At 42.7% G+C, this 11646-nt stretch overlaps 1 long non-coding RNA gene across 1 annotated transcript; it reads right to left on the bottom strand.

The window, feature by feature from the left end:
- Positions 1-3103: 3103 nt before the first annotated feature.
- On the bottom strand, positions 3104-11320 carry LOC139050070 (uncharacterized). Its single transcript, XR_011508771.1, has 4 exons — positions 11172-11320; positions 7218-7300; positions 6384-6606; positions 3104-3197 (listed from the first exon to the last, which is right to left on the bottom strand). It is a non-coding gene; the product is annotated as an uncharacterized lncRNA (long non-coding RNA).
- Positions 11321-11646: the final 326 nt, after the last annotated feature.

Here is an 11646-nt window from a genome sequence, read left to right as displayed (position 1 = left end):
TGCCAAACAAAAACAGCGTGCTATTGAAGTACTGCGTTCCCTCAATTTAGAAAGTCTACGTGCATCAGTCAAAAAAGCAAAGGGCCTGCATCTTGAAGTGTTTTTCTCATGTAAAACGCACAAACCTGGACAGCCGTTCAGAGCCATTCTTACTGAAAGAAGCACTTGGCAGCAGCAGGTAGCATCGTTTATCCAGAAACAACTTTCCTCGTTAAGAATCCCCGATCCGCTAGCAATCAGTAATTCTGAGGTTGTTCTACAATAGTTGAGGGAAAACAAAACAAAGGGAAGCAGCGCCTTCAGTGTTGACGTACAAGGTTTATCTTTCTCGATTCTCCGCACAGAGCTGTTAAAAAATGTTAAAATGTATATTTCCGAAGATAATGATGAAGTAAAATTTAGAAATGACAGCGGAGCACCGGTGGAAAGCTTTATGGAAATACTATTCTTTTATCTTAGTTTAACTTTTGTTGGTTGGAATGAAGCAATGTATGTGCAAAAATCAGGTATATGTATAGATTGCAAGGTAGCGACAATACTAAGCGACATTTTTTTAGCTCGTGTAGACAAAAGTATTCACAGTGCTTTGGGAAGCTTGGCAAAAAGTTTCCGATTTGTTGATGACTTTTTGGTTATTTTTGATGGGAATGCACATGGCTGTAATGTGGTTAATGTACTGAAAGTGTTCCATGAATGTAGCCTAGGCCTTAAGTTTACCCATGAGATTGCTAAAGAAAACGAACTACAGTTTCTAGGGCACAAACAATGAAATGTTCCTTTCCTTCGACCGCTCCCTAACCTTACGTGAGGCCTTCTTACAGCAAAGGACCGATGGAGGAAACAAGCGTACGCTGAAAGCTCCCTTCACCCGTCCTTACGTAAGGAATGGTTGCCGCATGTCTGGGTTCGAGATTATCTCTTAAGAGCTTTACGCGAACACCATTATTCAATAAAAAGATGTATCATCGCATAATTTTTAAATTGAAATGCTGTTGTAGAGACGCGTGCACGCTTTCTTCTACTTTTCTTTACTAAACGTAAAAAAAGTACCACATTATAGCGCAGAACTTGATAGGCTCCAGCGACGCTGGCACCGCCGGCGTCGCTAAGCCTTCGCTAATGCCTCAGTAAGGAAGCTTTCAAAGTGACATAAGGTGGCCTCACCGCAATGAAGGCTTCCTTACTGAGGTAAGCAGGGTTTCATTGTTTGGCCCTAGATTTTTGTCTGCGATTGCTACCCGATCACACATGCTGGATGTACAGCCCTAGATCGAAAAATCCCATATTACAGCACAAATCAGGGCATTCGAAGATTGTAAAAAGCGGAATTGCGGTGTCTTGCCTTCGGGCTGCTTTAGTAAAATGTTGTTGCCACCGAATAAAAGAAAGCTTTGTCAATCAGGTAACAAGACTAGCTTCGGTAGGATTCCCTGAACAAATTATAGTCAGAGCGGCCGAATAGGTAATAAAAATAGTAAAGGGTGTACAACCCACGGATTCAAGGAACAGGCTTAGCACGAACAAAAAGCGCCTTGCAGTTGTACCTTAGGTCCATCCTTTTTCTCATGGTCTAAAGAATGTTGCCAGCCGGTATGCCGTTGAAGTTGTTTTCAGCGCTCCTAACAAGGTGCAAGAACTGTGCCAAGCTATTACCAATAAGTTAGACAATAGGGTAAAAAATGTAGCTAGGCCTAAAAGACGATCAAAAATTCACAAAATGCAGAATAGGTGTTGTGTACCGGCTTCCGTTTACTTGTGGCAACTTGAACATAGGACAAACCGGTCGGTGCATAAACACCCGTCTAAAAGAACATGAACGTTCTCTCGGTAAAGAAAACCATTCCCACTTGTCGAACCACTGTAACCTATGTCATTGTGATCCGGTATTTTTTAACACTGACATTTTCTTTTCAGATAAAAACAAACTAACACGTGAAATCACAGAAGCATTTCATATCAAAAAGTGCGCTAAAAATGCATAAGCCAACCATCGGTTGGCAATCACTGAAAATCAATTTGCTTTCTTAAATACTGGTTGAACCTTCTTAATCTGTTAAAAAAAATGGCTCCTGTGTCCCCCTTCACTGTGTCCTTGACAATTGTGCGCGCTTAATATTTTACCATGAATCACACTAATCTCGAAACAGTTTCCTGTGTCGCTTTTTGAATTATGTCTGTAATATTTAAACTGCCCACGTTCTTGGACTCAGGGTTCTGCAGTATGTAATAAATAAATTAAAAAAATTGGGGTCAATCTGTTCTTTGAAGGTGGAATGCCAGCAAAGCTGTCGTCCTACTCCTAAATTGTAAACGTGGTTGGACAGCAAAGCCTAATGTGTGCGCGAAACAAAACACGATTGACTATGGCACAGTCTAAAGGAGTGCACGAAACAAAACGCGTTTGCAATTTGCAATGTAGCATACTTCTTAGCTAATTACCTTAATGAAACTTGGAAGGACTAGAGCTTTATCTTAGCAGAAAAACATGGGGCTGGTTCCTCCGGTAGAAGCCCATACATTGAGAGCAGACGGAAATTCCACTTGATAGCTTCACTGTGTACTACCTAACTATGAAAAGTAAATGAAACTCGGCGTAATGATAGACTCACCTTAGGGCCAAGTGCCATCGCATTTTGGCGGGATGCTTTTGAGAAAAGAAGCTTGACGATATGTACGCGCACACATTCTCGCATAACATCCCTTACAAAAAATGTTGTTGGAAATCCATTGATTTTCCATCGATATCTTATTGTACCATCAACAGAAAAATTGTGGAAATTCCATTGGCATTTGATGGAGGATTTGTTGAGAGATTATGGAAAAGTGGCCACCGAGAATCCATTGTATTTCCATTGGAGTATTATGGTGGTGTATTTCCATGGGCTCTCCATGGTATTTTTATTGTGTTGTTTTTTCATGGGATCTTCATTGGATTTTCATTGTACTATTTTTCCACTGGGTTGTCATTGTATTGCGCAGCATCTTCATAAAGTTGTCATTGCATTCAGTCCTCAATGCAATGACTTCATGTAAGATAATGCTTACTGAGGCTGAATATGAGGTGCAGCCAGCAGTAACAAATAAGAAGGCATATGAAAAGGCATGGTCTTACTTCATTTTATTTATCACGAAAGAAGCAAGGATAGGCTCTTCTTGATGTACGGAACACTGGCTCCCGGAAACTGAGCAGGTGTATCCTGAAAACATATGAGTAAATGAAACAATGTGCAGCTTTAGCAAATTAAATTAGCAGGCAATAGTGATTATTTAAACCACAAAACTAAGAAATAAATATCTACTAGAAGCTTTCATGTTTAATCCATGTACTACTGATGTTCTGCATAAGGAGCTATAACAGTATAAGGAGTCATGGTAAATGTGGCCAGAGCTTTGTACAAGCTGCTAGACAAAAAGTATACAAGTCAGCTTCTATGCAGATTAAACTAGCTTCATGCTCGAATTATCTGCCCAAAAATCCTGTAATATTTTCGTTTTACCCTTGATTAAGTGTTGTTACAAATAGCATTATGTTTTAAATTATCTGATGGTCACTATGGCAATGCAAAGCTTGAACATAGCAAGTGAAAACATTGCATCTGGAATTTACTACTTCCTGTCACCCTTTAATTGATTTAAGAGAAAACATTCATCTTTAAAGTAGGTGCAGCCTGCTGCTTACACATGACAGCAGTGGTGGTCAGACATGCAGCAAATGAACTAAATCAGCTCCACGCTCAACGTGACTGCCACACGAATGTGATGGGGCGCTTTCTCTCTGTGCATTCACTAAGTTCCTGCTAGAGTGAACCTTTCATGCAACATATATATTTGACACTTTATAATAACAATAAGCGCTAAGTTAACCCAAGAAGTCCTGAAAAATAGTGCAGGTTTTTCTTAGTAAAGAAACAAAGCTATAAGATAGCCAGCGCATAGCAAATCGCCGAGCATATATTAAAATGTGCCATCAGAAATAGCTGGTGCAGAAGTCGACCTAGGAATACATGTGTGCTATCTGGCCAGCTATGATCTTGAAGCAGCACACTTACATCTGACACGTACACTTAGAAAGGGCATACACAGGCGCCGGACTGCAACTACTGCTTTATTGCTCAAAGACCCATCTTTTATAGTGTCTCTTGTGAAGCGTACATGCCCTGATGGCAGTGAGGTGTGACAAGAGCCAGGATAAAATGCACAAAAAACACAAATAAAGATGAAAATTTTGGATTTCCACTATGAATAACCAAAGTCCAAGATAGCAGCATGCTTCTTCTGAGAATGATACTGAGGGGCAACTGATACACCTATCTCTCCATTTGTCAATTTCTATTGCTTCAAGAATTTCCCGTTTGCTGTTTGTGTTCTCTGCGCACAACTTCCGTATCTTTCAGTATGGGTTTGCAGCCACAATCCTTGCAATGAAACGCTCAGTGATCTTAATCTAGCCATGTAGTGATAATTGTGCTCAGTTAGCCTCGCACTCAAGGACCTGCCCGTCTGCCCAATGTATACCTTGTTACAGGACAGAGGGAGCTTATAAACCACTCTCTCTGAACAATTCACACAGGGCTTTCAGTGGTTGATTGCACAGGCACTTGTTCCTTTTTTCGCGCCATTCCCCTTTTTGCAGAGGCTCGACAATCACAGAGGTGCGCAAAACACCACATCAATGCCAGCCCTGTGACCTATCTTTAGCAGATTTGGGAAATTGTGAGTACATAAGGCATGACCAGCTTGTAATGCCCTGTGACTGTGCGTGGATCCGCTCGCCTTTTCTGTCTTCTTATGTAAGCATTCTGCAACTGATCAAGAGCTTCGATGAATACCCAGAGCTCCTGAGGCAGGTTACTTGGTTTGTTAAGCTTGTTTCACATTTCTGATGGCATGTTTTTTGCAGTGTGTTAAGAAAGCAAGAGTGGACAGTCACCCTTTTCACAAGCTTTGAATGGGCCGAGTGGTAGGGAAGGACAGCTTTGTTGCTCCTTGGCTCATAAGACCAACAGATTTGATCAGAGGATACATATGCACCAGGGTCTAAAAACCTAATAAAACCGCTGATATGTAGCTTATGTGTTAGTAACAATGACGTGAGGCATTTATAAAACACTGCATTGGTGTGTATGTTGGTATTATGAACCAAGGAGCAACAAATCTGTCCTTCCCTACCAATCGGCACATTCAAAGCTTGTGAAGAGGGCGATTGTCCGCTCTTGCTTTCTTAACGCACTGCAAAAATCATGCCATCACAAATGTGAAACCAGCTCCACAAACAAGGTAACCGCCTCAGGAGCCCTAGGTATCCATCGAAGCTCTTGATACGTTTCAGGTTACTAAACACAAAAAAGTGAGCGGATCCACTGCAGTCACAAGGACTGTCAAGACAACGCAGTCATACCTTATGTACACACAATTTCCCACAATCTGCAAAAGATTGGTCAAAGGGCAGGCGTTGATGTAGTGTTTACCACACCTGTGCAGTTGTTGATCCTGTGCAAAAAGGTGAATGGCACAAAAAAAAAGAACAAGTCCCTGTGCAATCAACCATCGAAAGCCCTATGTCACTTGTGCAGACAGAGTGGTTTATAGGATCCTTCTGTCCTGTAACAAGGCATACACTGGGCAGACATGCAGGTGCTTGAATATACAAGGCTAAATGCACATTTATCCCTGCACGGCTAAAGATACAAGTCATTTAGCCTTTCATTGCAAGGATTGGGGCTGCAAACCTGTCCTGAAAGATACGGAAGTTTTGCGCAGGGAACATAACAAACAAAGCAACAGAAACTGACAAATGGAAAGGTAGGTCTATCGGCTGCACCTTGGTATCATTCTCTGAAAAAGCGTGCCGCTATTTAGACTTTGATTATTCAGGGTGGGAATCCAAAAATGTCACCTCTATTTGTTTTTTTTTGTGTTTTACTCTCGCTCTTGTCACACCTCACTGCCTTCAGAGCACGTGTGCTTCTCAAGTGGCACTACAAAAGACGGGTCGTCTTTAAGCAATATTGTAAAATGTGCAGTCCAGCGCCTGTGTATGTCCTTTCTATGTGTACGCGTATGTGTCAGATGTAAGTGTGCTGCTTCAATATCATGGCTCACCAACTAGCCCATCAGTATCTTTTAAGCAGCTGTGATCAATCTATAGCTCAACCAATCATTTCTTTTATCAGGCCTCTAAAATTTGTGCATAACTTTGTGGCCATAATGTAAATAATGAAAGAAGGGAACTATTTGTTTTTCTACACCAAATATTAGGAACACTTACTATACTTTATCCAGTTGCTAACAGTACAGTTTGTACAAATAGCCTTTCTTCAACTTATATGCATGTTCTGATTTCATTATTTAAGACTACATGACAATTAAAATAGCGTACACACCTATCGGTCTCCACGCATACAGTGTTGAGGGCCTCCTCTTGAACCGTCTCGCCACGTAGGCAGCTCTTCCCCCAAGCAGCGGCTTGCTGTGGAGCCCACCATCAGTAAAGACGTGGTGCAAAAGTGCCCTGACGAATTTTCCACGGCCACTGGTACAGTCACAGGCCTGGCTCAGCTGATCGAGGATGTTCTTATCAATCAGCGTCCGGCCACCAATGTCAACCTGTACACAGAAAATTAAGCGACACTTTAAAAGCTCACTTTTGATCACACAGAGCATAAAGGTGAACAATTTATCATCAAAAGGACAAGCCATAAATGACAGCAGAAGAAAAACAAATGTCTTGCAGCACCGTTGCATGGTTTGCATTGCAGAGGCATTTCTTTAACAGTTGCTTGCAGTTACTGACACTGCAGCACATGTGCACGTGTGCGAACAAATATAAGTTGTTCAGAGGTGGACTTAGTAGTTGCCGGCTGGTTGCCCACAGATACACAAGCTGTCGTCAGTGAGCGTGATCTCGTACACGATCATTATTAATTATTGCTAAATAGCATAAAGCACCAGCAACTTTCCTGCAACGGCTTGCTACCTGCCACCATGCTGCCCAGATATCAATTTTAGTCATAGTCACACATCGCAAGATCAACTGCAAATCATTAATTGATCCATACAGATCCCTTTCGCTATGTCAAGTGATTCCAGGGGCCAGAAGTTGGGAAACACTGATTTAATCTTGCTTTGTTCACGGAATCATTTCAAATGCACTATATTGCCAAAAAAGAAAGCAAAAGAAAGAAGGGAGAACAACTGGCAGCACACAATAAGCGTACCTGTGTGCAAGCAATTACTGGTTCTTCTGGCTTGCTCTCGATGTTGAGGATTTTTCGTAGCCTCTTCACTCTCTTGCCAGCTTCTGCATAATGAGAAAGCAATACAACCGCTGAATAAAAGTAATATGTACTTCAACCATTTCAGCGATAAAGCACCAAATGCTACTTCCTTATGCAGCAAAATATCTCACACTTAATAATGAATTTTGCGACCCTTCGGTTTTTGTGCATCAGTCACTGAAGCGTGATTTGGCGAGCCTGGCATTTAACATGAGTCGGATGCATGACACTTCGTGATAGTCGAGTGAAGCCGAGAAGCCTTCCATTAAAGTGTTGCAGGTCTTCACACATGCTGCACAGATTGTTTTGAATTCAAGAATAGGCATGTTTATTGACAAAATTATTAAAAAAATTAATGGGTATTTCTTTCAAGCAGCAAAAGGGAACAAATCAGTATGATCAATACATCTAAGTTTTTTTAAATATGCTTCAGTATTCAATATTCCTCATAAATTCTAGTACGGACTGAATACTACCAGACCCATACACTGCTGCAGTGTGCTTTTTTGTCCCGAGTCATGGAGTTCCATACATAAACTGGCTAGAGGGCCTCGACACCTATACTTCCATAAATATTACAGGGCGTGTACACAGGAACGTTTGATGTGGAAGGGCATGTTCAACTGGTTCTTGTTATGTTAGCACTGTTTATTCGGTGTGGCAAAGTACATTCGCACATGCAGGGAAGGGCCTTAAAGATCCTTTTTTATATTCACAGAAACCATTAAACAGATGGTGTAAGATTGTTGCCTGCTGTTGATGTGTCACGCAAGTTTGCACTAGTATCAGACACAATGGGCCCTGCACTCTTCTCCAGATGCTGTGGATGCCACTATTTAAAGTATTTTATAAATGCAGTATTACATATCAGCTACACAGTGAAATGCCATCAATAACAAAAAATGTATATAAGTGCTTGATGCTTATGTAACCAAGTGTTTCTTGCTACCAGCTACTGTGTTAGCAATGTATTTTATTTATGTGACTGAATGAATTAGTTGAATATTTTTATTGTTCACTGCATATGTTTTAGGTATACTGAAATAGCAAGAACCGAATTCTTTTACCAACAGTTTTTCACAGGGCGGTTAAGAGAAAAACATTTCAAAAGAAAGTGTCTGATATTACATCTTTATGACAAGGCACTTTTCTGTGCGAACATAAAAGTAGGAATTTGGGTCAGTCCTCTGAAGGGAAAAATAAGCCAGATTTGGTCTAAAGGTTGCATCTTTTCTCTCGTATTCAGAGGCATGCTTTCATAACCTTTTTTCTTTCTTTTTTGCAAGAAGGCATATATTTATAGTAACGCCGGATTAACAAGTCTTAATACACTACAGGTTTGAGTAAAATCTTGTTCTTTAAGATATCCAGAGCACACAAATAATTTCACAGAAATAATTTTGCAACATGAAAAAGATACCCAGGGCTGAGAGAGAAACTGGTGGCGTCAATCACATGCGCTTTAGGCATTTTTTTTTCTACTTTTTTACAACACAGTAGCATTCGATTCGCTAACATCAACCAGCCTGTTTTATAGGACGATCCGCGTTTATTAGAGATGACACGATATCGGCCACGACATTTCTGCATGATTATTTGATGACAATACAAGGAAAAGACGGTCCGCCAATTCGATTTTCATATAAACGGCTGTGCATGGGTCCTGCTGCAACGGTAATACTTAAAACAGGGTCAAGCAAGTAAAACATTCAAATTCTGTGATTTTACTATCCAAAGCCACGATCTCACTACAAGGTACGCCGCAGTGTATAACTGAATTAAATTTGACCACGACCCCGATCTTTAACAAGCACCCATATCCAAGCACGAGCGTTTTTTGCATTTCGCCCCATCGAAATCCGGCTGCCGCAGCCGGAGTTGCACCTGCGGCCTCAAGGCCAGTGGTGCAACACTAAGCTACCGCAAAGGGTGGGGACGAGCATGACAACACAGGAACAGGCGCCCTTGTTTTAAGTGGTTTCGTGCATTTCAGTTCGCGATAAACTTGGCTACCGTGTAGTACAGACGAATAGGCCAGGCTGCTAAATACACAGCTTAAACAGACATGACCCCACCTTGGCGCTTGATGGACCGAATGAGCATGCAACACGCTACACATGCACCCGGGACCGGCCCGGCACGAAATGTTTTGTAACACCGACGCCGTGCACCACGCGTGAATCAGACATACAGCTCGGAGTGGTTGACTCACACAGCACGAGCGCCACAGGCGCAAGTCTGCCCGACGTACACCCAGAGACAAAAAAAGCGCCCCGCGACTTCTACGACACCAGTCAGAACGTTGCCGATCAGTTATTCGCACTTTCCAGCGCCTATAGGTGGCGTGGAGAACGTTGCAATATGGCGGGGATAGAGGTGATGGAGGCGATACGAAAGCGTGCGCATCTGCAGAAGCAGGCGGCTTACGGGCCTCTGGTATCTCTAAGCGCGATCCTTAACATTGCTAAGGAAACGCAGAGATGTGTTGTAGAGGAGGCTACGTTTAACGCTGGCCATATAATATGGTGTGAAATACGAAAGACGACAAGCGCGGCTGTTCAGGTCGAGAAATTCTGCCTGCAGACAAGCGCCGTGAGAGGCCCGCCGCATACTGTAAAAGTTCAAGTCTGCAGTGTAACCGGCGCCGTAAAGGTCACTATGTATCCTTACGCTTCGTAACCTATACGCGATGTACAAGAATTGACACCAAGCAGTTAATCGGTAGCGCTCAGATGTAAACAAACCGCAGTATGGGCTTTATGCCGCTGCATAAGGTAAACGTTGGGTGCACTCACGATGAGATAAATGGCTCGACGCACCGGCTTATATACGGAATGCTTGTTAATGATGCCAGATAATACGTAAACATTTCAGTAGTGCCGATTTACAATATATGAGTGACACTATGACGTGTGCCAGCGCGCCCCGTTTTACAGCACGATTAATGTTTTCGCGTGCTGTAGGGAAGCTCGCATGCGCATTCTTCATCAATGACCGCTTCAGGTACGTAGTCCTGGTCCTTGTTTCTTGCAACATTGTTATAGAAGAGATACTTTAAGACCAAACAAAACTACAAAATCAGAAACACGTGCGCTCGACCCCCGATCAGTACACACCTTTGAATACAGCAAAAGAAAAAAAAGAATCACCGAACGCCGTGTGCATAGACCGCCTGTTTCGTTCTCACACAAAACGACTACGAACAGTTGCGGAATAGGTTCTCTAGTTTGCAATGCTCGCGACGCAGCGTCAGGCACCGTCGCAGGGTATTTGCCGAAACAGCGCGAGTGCAGGCAGAAAACTTAATAAACGGTGACACTTGTGTACTTAAATTTACTTTGGGAATCTGTAGAGGGCCTTCTTCGGCCAACGCTAGGTCTCAGTTACCCCATGGTCTCAGTCTTGCTTCGTGGGACCGCAGCGGGATCTTTTGCGAAGGCACAGCGTTTCTCTTCAGCCGCTTTCGTAAGAGCTCGCCACAAAAATAAAATGAAATCATTGAGCAACAGTCAAGTACACTCACCAAGGTGGCCCCAAAAGAAGTTTTTGTTGAAATTCTCGCTACATATGACTATTTCTTCGCTCACTTGCTTCCCGACGCGGAGCTTGATCACCCACAACTTCCTGTCTTTTTTTTTTGGAAAGTGGTGCTTTTCCCAATACTTTTCCCAATATTGCACGATTTGTGCATTGTGGCACACTGCACATGCGGTTGCTCTTCGCTCGTCGACTGTTGTTTTTTTTTCCCCCATATCAAAGAGTACCAAAACGCCAACACAGCTGCAGAAACCGCGTGGGCGGGAGATCCATCACCGCCTCCCGGGTTCCGAAAAAATCCGCGCGGCGGCGCTAGCGTATCTGGAAAGCGCGAATACAGACAAGAAACGTGCTTACCGTCGGGTCAGCCGGCGCTCCATTCTTCATGCACGCTTCCACGCAGGCCAGTCGGTGGCATACCTCCGCGTCAGCCAGTGGACGGACGGGCACATTCAGCTTTTCGTGTCCCAACGCTCTTGGCAAAAATGTCTCTTGTCGCGCAACAGCAGATCACAACGCACACGCATGCTTACAGCTCACGACGCACACAACGCGCAACGCAAAAAAGCAAAATGGCGACGAAAACAAATGCCAAACAACCAAACACGCAAAAAAAGAAACAAATTTCAATGTTGCTTGTTAACTTTTGTACATTTCGCTAAGTTTGGTAAAAACTTTCAAAAATATTTCGTTCGGGAAGAACTCCTATAATTTTTTTGCAAAGCTGTCAGTTATACACAAAATGTAATAAAATAAATTATGTTGCTGCGCAAATCGCAATTATTTGCGTTGAAACAATGATTCAGTATCGATGGCAATGTTGAAGCATAGC

This window comes from Dermacentor albipictus, chromosome 9 (genome assembly GCF_038994185.2).
Source record: "Dermacentor albipictus isolate Rhodes 1998 colony chromosome 9, USDA_Dalb.pri_finalv2, whole genome shotgun sequence".
NCBI classification, from domain to species: domain Eukaryota; kingdom Metazoa; phylum Arthropoda; class Arachnida; order Ixodida; family Ixodidae; genus Dermacentor; species Dermacentor albipictus.
Note: the sequence above shows the minus strand (reverse complement) of the source record. Positions and strands in the feature narration are given on the sequence as shown.